Here is a 19,561-nt window from a genome sequence, read left to right on the forward strand (position 1 = left end):
GAACTCATGCTTAACCATGGACTAACTTATTTCAAGGTTTCGTCCAGCTAAGACGCGCTACACTGCAATAAATCTTTCAATTCGTTGCCTTATAGAACAAATACGACTTTGTATATAATTTTTTATTCCTATAGAACTTTTGTGAAGTATGAGTTACTTTAAAGTTAGGGTGAAGTGGAAAATGCATTGTTTTTGAATAAATTAAGCTACTATTTATAAGAGAATAGTGCATAGTTAAACATTTGGGGAAATATAACCGATTAATTTTAATATTCAAATTAGTTAAAATTCATTTGGGCATGGAGCGTGCCACTGGAATTTTGTTAACATGAAGGCAGGGCGTTACGCAGTACGTCGGAGGTCCTAATTCATATTATACATTTAATCTCAAACTAATTAGAATTTTAAAAACTAAGCGCGACATTTTCAAAATGTTTCTATAAGCAGAATTATCTTAAAATTAGTAGGAAAAAGTAAAAATTTTACTACATTTAAATAGATCAAAAGAAAAACGAAACATCTGGCGTCATAAACGGCAGAGAAAATTTATTTTATGGCATAGGCATGGATAAAGAATGCGCGTGAGGAAATCTGTGTTCACTCTACAGGATAGGCAACTCCCTATCTCGAACGACAGCTTATTCTGTATATACTCTGTTACAACATCGTTTGGCAGCACGCGTAAACCTAGGTTTCTAAGTAACGTAGCTAAGTACGTGCTGTCGAGAAAAAACTTCAGGATCTTCAGGATTTAAGATATCCGCGAGTTTTTTAGCTCGAGTGCACGGACCTCTAGGCTTTAGTTTCAAATACGTGTGGTAGGCTGTATACAATTTCACACGTATTTGAAAACTAAGGCCTAGAGGTCCGTGCACTCGAGCTAAAAAACTAGCGGATATCTTAAATCCTGAAGATCCTGAAGTTTTTAGTCTCTTGACAGCACGTACAAAGCTACATTACATAGACACTTAACTTTGCGCGTGCTGCAAACCGGTGTTGTAACAGAGTATATACAGAATAAGCTGTCGTACGAGATAGGGAGTTCCCGATCCTATAGCGTGAGAACAAATTTCCGCACGTGCATGGCATAGGGGAGAACTTGACCGAGGGGACCGACATTAGAGCGTACTTGATAATAAAACACTATAGATTTTCATGATTTCAATGACTAAATAATGATTTTACTGATTTGGAGGTCAATTTCACGTTTTTTAATTAAAAGATTGGAAGAATTTCTGTAAACCATAAAAAAGGAAAACAGGGGAAAATGGAAAAATGAGGGAAATAAATAGTTAACAAAAACTACTCGGGGAAATTTAGAATTTTTTATGTAAATTGAGAGATATTTGCCGAATAATTAAGCAAAATGTTCGTGAATATTCCCTCCGTAGGATTAACATTACACTAAACTTTGGAGGCTCATAACTCTGTTTAAATTAGATATAGGGGTCCTTTGATTGTATAATAGTCCTATTTGCCCCCTCTTTCGATAACATTTGATCCATATGATACTCCCATATACAGGAAAATTAAGGAAAACTCGAGGAAGTATATGTGGAAATGCCTGGAAATCCCTGGAAAATGTTTTTTTACAAAAGTTGTATGAACCCTGGGTAAAGCTTCGAGAGATACATTACAGATTTCACTAATTCGTTTATACTGATTTGAATGTTTTACCAAATTTTTGCAGTTAATTTAACGATTACATGGATATCACGGCGATTTTAGTGAATTTTTGTGTACGAGATTTGAAAGAGCGACGGCACCCTCGTCTTTTGACGCATCCGTAAAAGCAATAAAAATCTTAAAAGGAATGAAAACAAATAGAGGGGGGTATACCGAACCTTTTCCTTAACTACCCATTTTACAGTGGACGGTGAACCATCAGGATAGGAGAAACATTAGTAAAGGGACTTAACCTGAGATTAACCCAATGAATAGAGTTAATGTTACCGTCCAAAACTGGCAATTTTGTTCTAAGAAAAGGGATCAACCTACAGTTCAACACGAAGTAGACCATTTTACTTAACTACCATTTTCATTCTTGTTTACGAAGTGTCAATAGATAGAAGTCCTTAACTGGAGATGGTCGAAGGTCCCCAAATGAGGTATGTTTCCAATTTCGTTTATAGAGCTTCACTTTTTAATAATGTGGGGTTTTGAACGTTAAAGAATTGTACAAACCCCGAGTTAACTACTTTACTCTCGATAAAAACATGAGTCACATTGACACTTGCGAAATGGGACTTAGACTCAAACTTAAGCTAAATATTTCCCGGGAAACCAACTTAACTTTTACTTAACTTGCACATAACAAAATGGACGGAGAACAATCGGGATAATAGAAAGAGGAGTAAAGGGAGTTAACCTTAGATTAACTTATTGAATACGGTAAACTACACCGCGGGTAAAGTAACTTTGCTTTTCGTGAAATGCTTGGTAAATGGAATAAACATGAGTTTAACTTATCAAGTACAGAAGACAAAATAATGAGTTTACTTGACAACCAGTTTCATTCTGTTACAGGTATTGTTGTACGATAGAGAAAGAAATTACGTGGACACTTATAACATTCGAAGGAAATCTAATCTGGTAAGTGTTAAAGTACGTTTTACACACAATGATAAGAAATCCAGAGCTTTAATTTCTAATAATGTGGGGTTTTGAACGTTAAAGAATTGTTCAAACCCCGAGTTAACTACTTTACTCTCGATAAAAACATGAGTCACATTGACACTTGCGAAATGGGACTTAGACTCAAACTTAAGCTAAATATTTCCCGGGAAACCAACTTAACTTTTACTTAACTTGCACATAACAAAATGGACGGAGAACAATCGGGATAATAGAAAGAGGAGTAAAGGGAGTTAACCTTAGATTAACTTATTGAATACGGTAAACTACACCGCGGGTAAAGTAACTTTGCTTTTCGTGAAATGCTTGGTAAATGGAATAAACATGAGTTTAACTTATCAAGTACAGAAGACAAAATAATGAGTTTACTTGACAACCAGTTTCATTCTGTTACAGGTATTGTTGTACGATAGAGAAAGAAATTACGTGGACACTTATAACATTCGAAGGAAATCTAATCTGGTAAGTGTTAAAGTACGTTTTACACACAATGATAAGAAATCCAGAGCTTTAATTTCTAATAATGTGGGGTTTTGAACGTTAAAGAATTGTTCAAACCCCGAGTTAACTACTTTACTCTCGATAAAAACATGAGTCACATTGACACTTGCGAAATGGGACTTAGACTCAAACTTAAGCTAAATATTTCCCGGGAAACCAACTTAACTTTTACTTAACTTGCACATAACAAAATGGACGGAGAACAATCGGGATAATAGAAAGAGGAGTAAAGGGAGTTAACCTTAGATTAACTTATTGAATACGGTAAACTGCACCGCGGGTAAAGTAACTTTGCTTTTCGTGAAATGCTTGGTAAAGGGAATAAACATGAGTTTAACTTATCAAGTACAGAAGACAAAATAAAGAGTTTACTTGACAACCAGTTTCATTCTGTTACAGGTATTGTTGTACGATAGAGAAAGAAATTAGGTGGACACTTATAATTTTCGAAGGAAATCTAATCTGGTAAGTGTTAAAGTACGTTTCACACACAATGATAAGAAATCCAGAGCTTTTATTTCTAATAATGTGGGGTTTTGAACGTTAAAGAATTGTTCAAACCCCGATTTAACTGGTTTACTCTCGATAAAAACATGAGGCACATTGACACTTGCGAAATGGGACTGAGACTCAAACTTAAGCTTAATATTTCCCGGGAAATCAACTTAACTTTTACTTAACTTGCACATAACAAAATGGACGGTGATCAATCGTGATAAAACTGAAAGTAGTAGAGGAAGTTAACCCGAGATTAACTTATTGAATAGGGTAAACTTTACCGCGGGTACATTTACTATGCTTTTCCTGAAATGGTTTAATTTAGGATCGACTAAGGTCGAACACCAAAGAGCGAATTATAAACGAGATCAAGTTTTATAAATCTTTGTTCTAATATTCCCATTTTTAAAAACAGGTCTTTAGTAAAATTAACGCCAAAAAAAATGAGTAAGTGCAAACTGAATAGTTTAGATTTTAATTTAATCATTTTAACTTAACTTTAAAATAAAAATAGTCGTTAAAATAGACATAATATATGGAGAAATAAATCTGCAAAACTATTCATATATATTCTTCCATATTTAACATTTTCAGGCGCAAGATATTTAACAATAAAATATATAGCAGCAAAGCTAGTAGAAACGTATAACGCTGAAAAAGATGCACCAAAATCATCGAACTATAGAATTTACGACGTCGTTAAACAATTAATATTGTTTTGCTCAAACCCAGAAATTAACATTGAAAAGGTTAATGGACTGTATTTATTGGAGGAGGAAATTCCCAACATGTGCAAGGAGAAAACCAAAAAAAAGTATTCGTGGTACAAAATTGTGTACGAAAGTTACCCCAAAGAAACGTAAGAAAGAAAAACCATTTATAGCATCTAAGTCATACATTGATAACTGATGAGCCGTAGGAAATTTTTTTATGAGAGATTGGGAGTTACCTATGTTAGAAGGGAAAATCATATTTAATGAACCTCGTACTTTACAAATGCTAATAATATGTAGGCTTACGTAATTTTAAATTCTTAAATTACTCAAAATGACGGGGGAAATTAAATTGCGTAATAAAATAATTTGCCGAAACGTCAAACCGTTTTGGAGATGAAATTTTAAGGTTTTTCTAATGACGCCTTATATTTAACATGAAGCTGAAAATGAACTTAATAAGTTAGCGCGGTATACATTTAATCTACGACGGACTTGGCGTGACATTATTTTGATCGTCCAGTTCTTCAAAGATTTTATATTGAAAACGCGCAGTTGAAAACGTATAAAATTGATATCATTGGCATAATTTTAGGAATAATTTGAACAAAAAATCTCAAAATAATAAATCCATAACGGTGACGCGAATGTAAAAATATAATAGAAAAATTTGCGTTTAAATTCGATAAACTTTAAACCTAAATTTATCGATACAAGTACACCTTTTGTTAGAACAGGTTATGTTAAATTAAATTTATTATTAATAAACATTTAGGCGAACAAAGCTTTGTTCGAGCATAAATAAATCTTCGAAACGTTTCGCTCAATGTATGGGAAAAAGATTAAACAAGAAAGGGGAGAGCACATTCGCTGATTTAGTGACTTCACTAATAGCAAAACTAGTGTGTAAGTGCCACTTTGAAATATTTTCGACGAAGCTGATTTCCATAGACTAATTCGCTTAGTTTCATTTAAACGTTTTTATTTTGGATGTGAAGTCGCAAAGTATGGCTATACGACATCGCTAGTGGAACAGCTAAAACCAGAAATCGTAGAAGCCTACAAAAATATAATTGAACTATTTCCAATTTGGAAAAAAAAATTTGCCTGCCTCAAGAGCTATTGGAGAGCTACCCATACGCTGAAAACGAAGATGATCCTTCTTTGGACTGTTTGAATGAAGGTAAGATAAATTTTGTGTCATGTAAAACGATTTTCGTGCAAACGTCAATGAGATCAGAGGGGGTTGATCAATTAATTCATGATGTTAACTTACGAAAAATTACGTATACAACAAAGTTTTTGTAAAATAATGCCTGGAACAACAAATCTCAGACTTAAAGGATTCGTACAATTTGCGCGAGGAGGCCGGGCTACTACTTGGCGTTTACTAAGCTACAAGTAACCTGGCCTCTATGTATGAAAACTATATATAAGCGCAAATGACCTATTTAGTTTTTTAACAATAACACAGGCATTAACTATCGGCAAGTTGGTTTTAATTATTTTTACGCTTCAGATACGCCAGTCGAAGAAGTGGCACAAAAACAAACGAAAGAAGCAACGGAACACAACCTTCATGAAGGCTTGTTGGATTTAGAAGAAAAATTACATGTTAAAGAAAAAAAATTCCAAGTAATTCTTAGTATTTCTAAAAATGGGCCTGCAAATAAATAACTAAATGTCGGATAAAAATACAACATTATCAATGTTTGTTATTAATCGTTCCTGGTTATTATTACCCTGTAGAAAATGGAAAAACATAAAATAACACTGAAAGAAGAAATGGAGCAAGTGGACCTAGGCCTCATAAAAATGAAACAAGAAAATGAAAATTTGAAATCAGTCATTAAACAAAACAAGATGGCCCCGGCCAGATTACACTTTTGCGCGCCCTCTAGTGACTAGAATTAGTATTACTATATTCATTGACCCCGACAAATTTATAATTTTCAGGTTTTTTTCCATTGTTTATAAAATAGCATTCCGATTATGAATAAAACCAATCTAGTAAGAATTTGTTTTACAGTTTAATTAAATAAGTAATTAACTGTAGTGTTCAAGTCTTGGTGGATTAATTAGGCTAGATATACTAATCAATATCCAAGATTTATTCTACCATATGCTTATGGTCATTCGTTACATTGGGTGGCAAGGATGCCGCTTGAGTGCGGATAAAGAAGTGAGGAGTGTTCTCTCCTATACGCGATGCACGAGGTTACCTCCCATTTTTAAAATGTGAGTAGTTTTTGGTAATCGCCATCTAGTGAGCGAATTCTGTACTTTGATTTTATTCCGTATTTTAAAAATGGCCGCGGACAACAACAATATTTATGACACAGAGTTAACCCTTTGTCAGGTCCCGAATGAAGTTTGCAAACCCACGATCTCCACTCCCTTAAATCCCTATCACTACTTTTACAGCCAAGAACGGAACATGTTCTACCCCAGCTTGCCATTTTTATTTTTCAAAACTTACTAATTACCAATGAGAATTAAAAAATATGTTCAAATCTTCGGATTCACCGAGCCAAAGGATTTCTGACGATGGTTCTTCCTGCTTTTGAACGCTAGATGGCTTTAAACACCGACGTTTAAAGAGACAAAAATACCGAATTTTACGCTTTACTTCGACGCTAGATGGCGGTATCAAAAACTACTAAGACGCAATGGCAGCCCCCCTTGAATTTGCCTGGTAAACGATGTATATCTCATGCTTAGAAAATGGGGGTTACAATCAATCGATATCTGAGGATGGGGCGCCATCTAGGTTGTGTTTGGAATAGGCGGGAATTACGAATATAGCAATACTCTCCCGTGAGATTAAAACCCAGTGACTGTATGAGTCTTAAGATAATGTGAGGGTTTAACAATAAAATTCGAAGATCCTTGGCAACTTGTAATATTGCGCTATGCATTTGTAACAGTTTGGTTGAGCTTAATGAGGTAGATTGTAATTCAGATTTAACTTTGTTTAAGTCACTATTTTATACTGTCCTTTATGAGGTTATTGTTATTGTGGTGAAAAGTTTGTTTAAAGTCATTATTTATACTGTCCTTTATGAGGTTATTGTTATTATGGTGAAAAGTTTGTTTAAACTCATTATTTATACTGTCCTTCATGAGGTTATTGTTATTATGGTGAAAACTTGGTTTAGCTGCTGTCTCATAGGTTGAGCCTTTCAGGCGCTCGTCTGTTTCGGAGTGGGTTGCGGCGAATTGGTGTCGCGGATGTGGTGGTGGTCCTTGGGACCAGTGACCCTCGCATTAATTATTATTTTACCGGTCCCACTATAAATTAAATTTCTAAAATGGTGAGAATAAAAAGCACGTAAAGACACAAAAGTAAAGAAGCTGAAAATTCTAATTGAATTTGAATTTTTTACTGAAGGAAAAAGTAGCATATAACAATCCATAACAGTTAACTTTTATTTCTTATCACAATTTTTCAACTAGTTGCCACTAAATATTAATCAACATGTCTAATGATATTTGAAGTTCTTAATCCTTTTCTGAACTATCCTTATTCCTTATTGCATTTTACATAAATTCGGTGGCAATATCTTTTCTCGCTATCAGTAAGCCAGATCAAAATCCTGTAATGTGACCATACACTACTGCCTAATGCAACTACTGACAACTAGTACTGACTATCGTCTAGGCTGTCGACTACAAGAGACTCATTCTAGAGTATAGACGCTAGACAAGATCAATAGTCAATAGAATACAAAACTTTTGTAGGGAAGTTGTAGCCAAGGAGAACTAACTACCTAGGAGTAGAATTGGTAGAAAATGTGTTGAGCTAGAAAAATTCTTAAAAGGAACCCCGAATTTATAAACTGGTCCCACCGTCTATTTTTTCCAAAAACCCTAATTAATAAAGTGCTCCCTGATACCACTGACCCCACTTAATATAGGTATAATCTAATTATTTTCATTTCCTTCATCCGTAGCTGGAACTTCTTTACTTTTTGCCCTTCTCCTCGCGGTTTTCCAAGTCATTAATTTCTTTTATTTATCACTAATTGTCTGCTTTAAGGAAGCTTTTGGCACATCCGGAAATTTTCTGCCTGCAAACCCTAAAATTATCTAAATACATGTATTAGAATAAGAATTTTTAAATGAACGCAGATATGAAGGTTACTAATCATTAGTACCTTTCACTGTTTGATAAATCAGAACATTTTTATGCTTGAAAAGTGTGTAGCGGACAGCTTTTTAAGCGAATCGGTTACAAGTGGTACGTGTAGTTAATGTTAGAAAAATCAACTCTTAAATAAATATACATGCAAAAGTGTTTATGAAAATATACCTAGTACTGTGATGACTCGCTTCTGGTCCAATTGTCTTTTAGGGGGAATGTGCTTGTAGGCATTTGATTGTTTTCCAGTAAGAGACGTGTTGGCAATTTCCAATTCAGTAAATACCTTCAGTAAAAGATTTCTGGCAAAAAACCGCCCATTTCCGTTAGAAGAAAGCTCGGCTTGGGTAACATCGGTTGTCTTCACGAAAACCCCATCTCCTATGTTCATCTACAAAAAGAGAAAGCTATGAATCAGCGTCTAAGGAAAGTATACAATTGCTAAAACCAATTTAATTACCATTTCATCCTCAGTTGGGTCAGGAAAACCATGCTTGCAACCATTTCCTGAACTATTTTCAAGTTTCTTGTGCATTTTTTATTAAACAATTCAAATTTCAGTTCCCTATATTTAATGGAAAAAATATCAAAAGTTTCATTGAATTTATTACATGTGTTTTGCATCCTAACGAGGGGGTGTAAACTATTATCCGCAATATAAAAAGCCGAGCGGTGTCGCGATGTCTGATAGACCTGAAAGTTTAATTTTCCTAAAAGGGCAGGTAAGTATACAAAGTTGTGGATAAGTTTATAGACAAATTTTACTTCATTAAGATCTAAAAGACAGCGCATAGTAGGAAGGGATAGAATTTCAAGTAAGAATAAATAGTCATAGCGAGCTTTAGGTATAAAATACGTGTGGCAATATTCAACAAATTTCCTTTGAATACGTTCAATCTTATCAAAGTGGTGGGCACTAACACCACCCCAAGCAACCCATCCAAAAACGGCACGAGATCTTACAAGACTGAGGTACAAGATTCTGAAATGTATTAATGAGTGTATCTTTCGTGTAAGTTTAAGAGATATCGCGAGAGTGCGCCTGCATCTACTAACACAATTATTGACATGATTCGAAAAAAGTAGGCGGGAATCAAAAATGACGCCAAGATCCTTGGTCGTAGTTGAAGTGGGTATAACGGAGTGGTCTATAACGTAAGAAGTGGTAATAGTTCTACTAATGCGGCGAGTGTATGAGATATGAATTGATTTTAACGGATTAATAGGTATGTTATTGCGATTACACCATAGGGACACAGCCTCAATGTTACTTTGTAGAAACAACCTATTCTGAATGGAATCAATCACTTTAATAAGTTTATTATCATCGGCAAACTGAAGCAGATTGGAATGACGAACTGCGTATTGAAGGTCATATAGATAAATGTTAAAAAGAAGAGACCCCAGGGATGAACCCTGTGGGACCCCACAATGTACAGGATATGACACAGAGGTAAGCGTATCTTTGCACTTGACAACATTGGTACGACTATGCAAATAACTACAAATCCAATCAAGTAGTTTACCATGAATTCCAAATGTAAATAATTTATCGCGTAAAAATTTATGGGAACTCTGTTAAACGCTTTGGCTAGGTCTAAGTAAATCATATCGACCTGACCACGGGTCTCAACCACAGGGGCAACGATGTCCATGAAAGCAGCATGATTAGTATCTACACTTTCGTTTGGGGAAAAACCATGCTGGCAATCATTAGGAAACATGGTAAACCAACGCTGGACATGGACATGCATAACAATATTAAAAACCTTAGCAAACGCACACAACAGGGAGATCGGTTGGTAGTTTTTTGAGTCGCACTCGGAACCAGATTTGAAAACCGGTACAACAACAGCCTGTTTCCGAATGGAAGGGAATATTCCGGTAGAAAGAGACAAATTAAAAACGTGTTCTAACAGAGATAGTAGGAGATCCCCACAGCCCTTGATAATAAAAGCAGGGACACCATCGACCGCTGTGGAGAACTTAGCAGGGAGTTTAACAATAGCCCGACGAATGTCCGCTTGTGTTATAACCTGATTAGAGTAAGGGTGATTAGCTAGAGGCGTCAAAAGTCTATGTCCCAGTACGGTCAGTGTTATCGACAGCAATAAACGAAAAGTGGGCCCTGAAAAGTTCGCAAGGATCAGTCACCAAAGGTTGTCCCCGCTTTAAAGCAATGGTGTCAAACCTTACCCCGAGGTTGCCCTTGATATATCTCAAAAGTATTTTAGGATCAGAAAGTGCGTACTGGCACGTGGCCGTAACCATAGCAGTATGATCACGCGCGAGAAGGCGCCGCCTAGCTGTAGCTTGAAGTCTACGAAATTCTGTGGCATCAGACAAAGCACTGGTTTTTTTTTCTTAAAATAGTAACGTTTTAGTTTCAGTGCCATTCTAAGATCTTGTGAATACCAATTGGGAAATTTCCTATTGCCGCGCTTAAGTTTCTTAGGAATTCCCCCAAGTTCATAGCTGTAACAAGACGGTTGGTAATTAATTCAGCACAATAATCAACATAAGTAGAAGCGGGAACATCAGACCAATCATGTGGTATAGAGGAGAATGTAGTCCCCTTGAATGTAAACGTAAGCAGGTCCCTGAGGCGGAGTCACAGAGCCAAGGTTAACAGAAAAAGTCATAGTTAACGGTGTCGGTGGGTGATACTTATCAATAGCAACAACTAGGGGCTCAATAACTAGTCCATTTGTATTAGTTAGGCAAAGGTCTAAAAAATTAACTGTGCTAGGAGTAAGGTTAACCTGGTTCAAATTAAGAGCAAAACACAAATCCATAATGGGAGTAGCTTTAGCTTGGATAAGGGAGGAACAGCCCTGACAGCCATAAAGGTTCCAATCAACTCCCGGTAGATTAAAATCACCGAGTAAAATTACATTTGTCAAGGAGGAGTCTATGAAAGATTCTAATCGGTTATTATACTCTTTGTACTCCAAGTTAGAAATACTGGGGGTAAGATAGGTAGTGCCCGGAATAAGGGAACGACGGGAATCAAGTTTAATATCTACAAACACACTTTCAGAAGTAGCCTCAAGGGCATGCCTCCGAAGGCAAACAATAGAATTCTTTATAGCAATCAGGGAGCCCCTCCTCGAACATTTTTAAAGTTGAGGGTCAAGGCGATCGGCAAGATGTATCGTGTATTGGGACGGAAAATAATCACTTGAAAAATGTGAATTATTCAACCACGTTTCTGTGATACAAATTATGTCCAAGTCCATGATAACAATTTCTCTGAAAAACCCATCAGATTTTGTATGAAGACCGCGAACATTTTGGTAAGCAATGGCAAACTCTGTCATAATATTATTCATAAGTTTGATCGGTAGTATCACTTAATCCAGAGCTATGTTTGTGAGTATCCGGAAGAACACCGTGGAAGTCAGTGATTTTGCAATGTAATGGCCAGATCAGAACGTTTTTCAAACTCATTAGCATCAGTACAATTAACGTAAAAAGAGGAATGGTCGGCCACAGTGTTTTTAGGTTTAAGTCGAATACAATGAGCAGTCATTATACCAGCTTCTTCAGAGAGTGTGTACTGTTAGCCTTTGGAGAGCAAGGGAACGTTGAGGCGACTAGTTAGTTATTGCTTTGAGCTTAGTGATAGTGGCAGACCCAGTCTGCACAGGCTTGGATGGGTTTGAAGTCACGTATTTTCAAAATTCCAAGGAAACAAAGCTACAAAGCACGGTACTGCACTGGAACCTGCAGCTAGAAATATTTACGAAGACATTTATGGAGTGAAGAAGAAAATCTACGCGAATTCCTTTCCCAATTTTGAAATGTAGAGATGTTCAATCTAGTCCACGAATTCCAGAATAATACGTACACAATAACTTACTAGGGAAGATAAATTTGAAAACTGTTTGAGGGCTTTGGATGGGGTTGAGGCGTCTCAACACTATGATTATTAGAGAGACAATATACTTCAATGATTATTAGAGAGAAAATATACTTCAATGATTATTAGAGAGACAATATACTTAAATGATTATTAGAGAGACAATATACTTAAATGATTATTAGAGAGACAATATACTTAAATGATTATTAGAGAGACAATATACTTAAATGATTATTAGAGAGACAATATACTTAAATGATTACTAGAGAGACAATATACTTAAATGATTATTAGAGAGACAATATACTTAAATGATTATTAGAGAGACAATATACTTAAATGATTATTAGAGAGACAATATACTTCAGTGATTATTAGAGAGACAATATACTTCAATGATTATTAGAAAGAAAATAAACTTTAATTATTACTACTGAAACAATGTACTTTAAATATTATTAGAGAGACAATATACTTCATTATTAGAGATACATTCTCTAACTATTATTAGAGAGACATAATACTTCAATGATTATTAGAGAGACAATATACTTCAATGATTATTAGAGAGACAATATACTTTAAATATAATTAGAGAGACAATATACTTTAAATATAATTAGAGAGACAATATACTTCAATGATTATTAGTGAGACAATATACTTCAATGATTATTAGAGAGACAATATACTTTAATTAAAATTGAAAGGAAAAACTATTATTTGAAAGACAAAAATTATTTTTACAAAGACCAAAACTATTATTACAAAGACCAATAACTGTTATTAGAAAGACAATAAATATTACTCGAAAGACTATAATTATTATTAGTAAGACATATATTATTATATAAAAACGTCTTGGTTTGGACCGAGGCCGAAAAAACAAACGATATGTGTGAGGTTTATCAATTGGCTGAAGTTCAGATATTGAAATTTTTTTCTAGTTATTTTTATCCACTCAGTCCTTAATCAATATTTAATTCAATCAACTGATTTTACTGTTAATCGATCTATTCCCTCTAAATTAATTGAAAAAATTACATATCTACGCTTTTTCAAGAACAATTACATTTTCCGAAAACATTTTATCATGAAATTAATTATTTTAAAGGGAGTACGTGTTGAGGATCCAGTATGGAATATTTGAAATGTTCTACTGGATGTCTAAAAAGAGAAAGCGAACTTTGGCATAACTCGAATGGTAAATGTAAATATTTAATCGTGGATGCCAAACAAGGGTGTTGCGCGAATTTATACATTTAATTTCGTATATCGAAATGCTATATTTCTATTTTCTCCTGTATGGTGGTAAAGTTGCACTGGAACTTCCATTTCCGTACTTAAGAATTTCTTGGTCATAACTCAGTCTATGGTAATATTATCTGAGTGTGTTGCAACGGCTCAGGTGACCCATACACTGAAACCACTGGTGATTATAAAATGCCATATATTGGGAAAATTGAGGAAGGGAAGGGGTGTCGGAGTTAATGTGACCTTCTTGGCATAACTAGTAATGAATGATGTGTTTAACCATATTATTTCTGCGGGAAATGAATATAACAAGTACTGAGAAGTATTTCGGTATATGTGATCTTTACCCTTTACCACACAGGATAAACTTTGTTGCTTTGTCTTAATTAGACGACATTCACTGTAAACGACAGTCTTATCAACAACTTAAAACAGATATAAACTTCTTTTGGTGCAAACTTGATAATTTGTCAAGCCAGCGACAATTAAAACTATGTCGGTCAAGGTGCTCACAAGTTAGTGTGCATCGACACGAAATCCCTTCAAAATAATTAATTTCATGATAAAATGTTTTCGGAAAATGTAATTGTTCTTGAAAAAGCGTAGAAACGTAATTTTTTCAATTAATTTAGAGGGACTAGATCGATTAACAGTAAAATCAGTTGATTGAATTAAATATTGATTAAGGACTGAGTGGATAAAAATAACTATCTGAAACTTCAGTCAATTGATAAACCTCACACATATCGTTTGTTTTTTCGGCCTTGGTCCAAACCAAGACGTTTTTATATAATATCTGTCACTTCAGTCTTAATGTAATTACAAGTTGGGAAAACCAAAATATTACCTCTGAGTCGGGGAAAAGACTAGTATACGACTCAATATCGAAATACTAGAGCAACATTTTTTCGCTTTGTTTTGTCTAACGAGCCTTAAGCCATTGAATAGTTTTCTCTACATTGTCAAAATATATAATCATCCGCTAATCCTAGGTTTCAAATCATTATTTACAAAGAATATATAAGTTCTATGTTAAATTTTATTCTCTGATGCATACCACTAACCCGATAACGATTAGCCCTTTCACTGATCTAATTGCTACCATGATGCTTTCTTCTATTATAAAATCTAAATCTGATTATTTAAACGTGTATTTAACTTTCAGCTCACTCTGAACCGTTAATGTCCCTTCATTACAGACACGATAATCAAAACCCAAAGTTACTCCACCTCAGGTCTCAATTATTTTCTCTTTGGTTCACTAAGCCTGTTGCGGATCAAACTTGATTTACCCGACAGAATCCAGGCCTTAGCTTTCTTCTTGAAATAACTAAACCAAGGATTATTCTATATACAGATGTAGTATAGCTTAAGTAATATATAAACAGCCATTTCAAATAATAATATTAAAAAACAACCTTTTAATATCAAAATGAAACAGAGCTTTAAAGCTACAAAAGTACTAAATGCATCGTAATAGACCTTTTCGCAAATTTATGCGCGCATGCGCTTGTCGTGGATAAATTAGCAGACGACGCCATCGGCCTACGGAGAAATTGCTGGGATTGTAGATAAGGGAGTAAATTTGAATCTAAACTATGATAAACTAAAAATATTGGATCATAAATAAGTTTGTAAAAATATGGGAATTATATTTAAATCCTACTGGAGAAAACACATGCACATTGAAGCTTTAAAAAATGATAATATCGAAAATATTTCCCTTTATAACCAAGGCTTAGTGTCGGCTTCATAAATAATGTCGGTATCCAAGCAGGGCCGGGCAAAACCACGAGAGCAACCCCACAAAAAAAGTGCGCTTTCCCCGCGAGGGCCGCCGATTCCCGACCAGGGTCCGATACACACTAACGAAATGCATGTTACATATCCCCGTCTTTGGAGTTCCAACATTTTCGATTTATAACTCTTTCTCCTTTTCACAATAATTCTGTGAAATATCATTTCCACTGTTTTACCATCCCTCTTTACTTTATACGACTGATTCTTGAATCCAACCCACTATCACAACACAGCAATCATATGAAAAAAAATAATTGAACAATGCTACAAAATTGAACTAACTAAAAAACCACTGGCTTAAATGAATTTTATTACACTTTTTTCCAAATCTCTAAGAAAAAAATCAAGAAAATGTATCGAAAATGATCAGATTTAATGGCAAAGCTGATGCCTCTAAAATAATGAGGAAATACGCGGAGGCTAAGAACGTAGTCTGCTATTTTATCCACGTTGTTACTAACACGCATGCGCCTCGCATTTTCCCCCACTTTTACCCTCCGACATGCGAAAAGGGCTATTGCGAAAAAGATTTCCACATATTCACTTTATATTATGGAAAAAGTGAATGTTAAGGTTCTGTAGGATTTCTTAACACATCAAAACAAAGCGAATTGGTAACTCGGCGCACTAGTGTGACAACGGACAGACACACACAGACAAAAAATAGACTGCTTTTTAACTCTTTCCGTATTTATTTTGAATTGAGAAAAGAGATTATCTTAAATATTAAAATAAATATAATTAATATTTAATATTTTCTTCGTTAGTTGTTCGCCTTTTTGAGCGTTACATCGTTTTGAAAAAGAATAATTAAACAACCTTGAGAGACTTGACTAATATTGACGTTTGAATTGATGAATATGACTGTTGTTTCGCCTTACTCAAATAGGTAGTATATAAAGGATTCGAATCGCAGCAGTAGATAAGAACATCGCAATTGCGTGAACCTTGGAGGAAGACCCCTCCATTGGAACGCTAGACGTTTCTCGTAACCCTAGCCGATCGCCGCGTATGTCTTAACCTTAAGGATAATGGTGGTGTTAGGAGGCAGGTGTACAGACTGGTGTCCATGTGGGGTGGACAAAAACAAAGACCAGAAGATGGTGGTGTTAGAAGCCAGGTGTACAGACTGGTTTCCATGTGGGATGGACAAAAACAAAGACCAGAAGATGGTGATGTTAGAAGCCAGGTGTACAGACTGGTGTCCATGTGGGTTGGACAAAAACAAAGACCAGAAGATGGTGGTGTTAGAAGCCAGGTGTACAGACTGGTGTCCATGTGCAATGGACAGAGACGAGAAGGTGGTGGTGTTTAGAAGCCAGTAAGTACAGACTGGTGTCCATGTGGAATGGGCGAAAGACTAGAAGATGGTGGTGTTTAGAAGCTAGTAAGCTCAGACTGGTGTCCATATGGAATGGGCGAAAGACTAGAAGATGGTGGTGTTTAGAAGCTAGTAAGTTCAGACTGGTGTCCATGTGGAATGGGCGAAAGACGAGAAGATGGTGGTGTTTAGAAGCTAGTAAGTTCAGACTGGTGTCCATGTGGGGTGGACAAATGAACAGAGTTGTTAGACAGGCAATGGAGTCTGTAAGTGGAATACAATTTCCGGGAGTGTAAATGCGGTCTGGAAATTAAATACACGTTTGCTCCGATTTGCAAACTGCGAACGCGGTCACGTGGGTGTAACAACGGACAGACAGGCACACAGACAGACTGACAGACACACAGACACGTCGAAATTGGAACCTCTCCGTGACACCCGTCTCTCGGAGAGGTAAAAATTAGAATAATTATGTTTGCTTTACCGTCATACATTTGCACTCTAAAATATAATGGTGCATTCAAACACCATATATGCTGTTTTTTCCAGTGCCAAAATGACATCATTTAGGGTGTACTTTAACCCCATTTCTATGATCAATTCACGACATTTACTAATATTTTTTTCAAGTATTAAGGAAATATTAGGCATTAATGCACTATTTACAGTGGCTTTTAACATCTTTTTTAGACAATCTGTTGAACTTCTAATATTACTTAGTTTAATGGTTATAAAAGTAGGGAAAAAGTACGCTACCTATGTCAGATTATTAAACCAAGTGAAGTGAAATAATTGTTAAATATTTATTATAGCCACTACACCAAAGACACGTGGTAAGTCTAAGTTTTCCAAGAGATCTAGCTAATTAATCACGATGGTTAAAACGTGTATCTACCTGGGCTCGAACCTGGGACTTTCCGCGTGTGAAGCGGACGTGATAACCACTACACCATAGATACGTGATTATACTGAGTTTTCCAAGAGATCTAGCTAATTAATCACGATGGTTAAAACGTGTATCTACCTGGGCTCGAACCTGGGACCTTCCGCGTGTGAAGCGGACGAGATAACCACAGCACCATAGATACGTGGTAGCACTGAGTTTTCCAAGAGATCTAGCTAATTCTTATGTCCAATCATAATGGTCAATACATGTATCTACCAGGGCTCGAACCTGGGACCTTCCGCGTGTGAAGCGGACGTGATAACCACCGCACTACAGATACGTAGTAATACAGAGTTTTCCAAGAGATCTAGCTAATTATTATGTCCAATCACGATGGTCAAAGCCGTACTTCTGTAATTAACTAAAATTAACATACTTAGACTTAATTGTTTTGATCTAACTGGCTGATAGCACACCCTGAATACTTAATTGTTAATTTAAGATAATTCCGAAAAGTATCTTCGCTGTAGTTTTTAAGTTATCGGTGGGGAAAAATCACGAAAAACCCATGTTAATCTCCATAGGAAATTTAGCAAAAGCATGTGAATTTTTCTTTAACGTTACAAAACGGTATCAAGTCATATCTACAAGGGCCTACCGGCCCTGTAGAATTAGAAAGACAATAATTATTACTAGAAAGACAATTCTTATTAGTTGCACAAAACTGTACGTGGTTTAATTGACTACAAACAGGTGAATAAATCATTTACCATTATTTTCCGGAAAAACTGTAATCTAAATTTCAAAAATTTTAATCGCTAATTTACCTTCATTTAGTCGAAAAAATTATTAAGTCTAATTCTTCTGACAGGTGGCCAAACCCTTGTGTTCTTCTTAACATACCAGATATTGCTGACCAAAGACAAGATGGACAGTATTTTTGACGCCGCGAATACTATAAATACGACGCTAATGTCTTGAAAGGTCATCTTCGAAAATTCCGTACTTTTCTGTCCTATTAGATATTTCGTGCAGAATATCTTGTTCGCTCGGATACGATGTCCAGTTTCCCAAAAGTGTTGAATTCTATAAATATAAAATAAAACAAGACAGACATTTGATTAATTTAGACCCAGAATGCCTCGCAGTGGCTTCGCCAGGGGTTTTTTGGAGGCGCTTGAGCCCCTGAAAATTCTCTGAGGCCCCTCCTAAAATTTCTTAAAAGCGCTCCCTTACATTTACCTAAAGCCTCTCCTAATTATTCAGTTGGGGTGAATTGAAGTTTTTACTATATGAAAGTGAAATACACATAGAAACACTATATCATATTTATATCATCTAGAGCGTATGTATACAGTCGTAACAGTCTATTTTCATGATTTGTCTATAGTATAGCTACCCTACACCGTCCCAAGCACTGATGGCAACATCTTCCCCCTTTCGTCTCAATCGCCTGCCTTCCGAAGCAAGGTCTAAAAAATAATATCTCCCCGTCCTCTACCCACTAAAGTACCTAGGATCTCCGAATCGAATAATTGAAATTATGCCATTAACGCCCCCCCCCTTCAATTAAGCACGCCCACTAGTCACACTCGAGTTTAGTCTATAGTCCTAGGGATGCACCGATATCGGTCCAGCCGATATATTGGCCGATATTATCGGCCCATAAAAAATAATATTTCTCCATAAATATCGTTCCCAAGAGTAGAATCAGCATTATTTAGGACCATTTACGTTTTAACTTTGTTTTATTAGAGACACGTGTCACATTTCTATCGTGTAATGTGGTACCAATACATATTTTAGCCTTAACCCCCCTTCCTTCAAAAATGGTGTGGTCTAACTTAAATCCTTGCTTGGTTTTTAGTAAAAATGCAGCTCCTTTCCTTGTTCAGCATGAAGTAGCGTTATAAGCAGACTTTTGGACCATAAGTGAAAAGTTCAAAAT

The 19,561-nt window shown here is 35.7% G+C and overlaps 2 non-coding genes across 2 annotated transcripts; both read right to left on the reverse strand.

Annotated features, from left to right (window-relative positions):
- Positions 1 to 17,613: 17,613 nt before the first annotated feature.
- TRNAV-CAC (transfer RNA valine (anticodon CAC)) lies at positions 17,614 to 17,686 on the reverse strand. Its single transcript has one exon. It is a non-coding gene; the product is annotated as a tRNA-Val (tRNA).
- Positions 17,687 to 17,880: 194 nt separating this feature from the next.
- On the reverse strand, positions 17,881 to 17,953 carry TRNAV-CAC (transfer RNA valine (anticodon CAC)). The gene has a single exon. It is a non-coding gene; the product is annotated as a tRNA-Val (tRNA).
- Between the last annotated feature and the right edge of the window lie 1,608 nt (positions 17,954 to 19,561).

Source organism: Phalangium opilio, unplaced genomic scaffold, assembly GCF_054372755.1.
Source record: "Phalangium opilio isolate 3A_F unplaced genomic scaffold, DU_Popi_V2 ptg000043l_1, whole genome shotgun sequence".
Lineage (NCBI taxonomy): Eukaryota > Metazoa > Arthropoda > Arachnida > Opiliones > Phalangiidae > Phalangium > Phalangium opilio.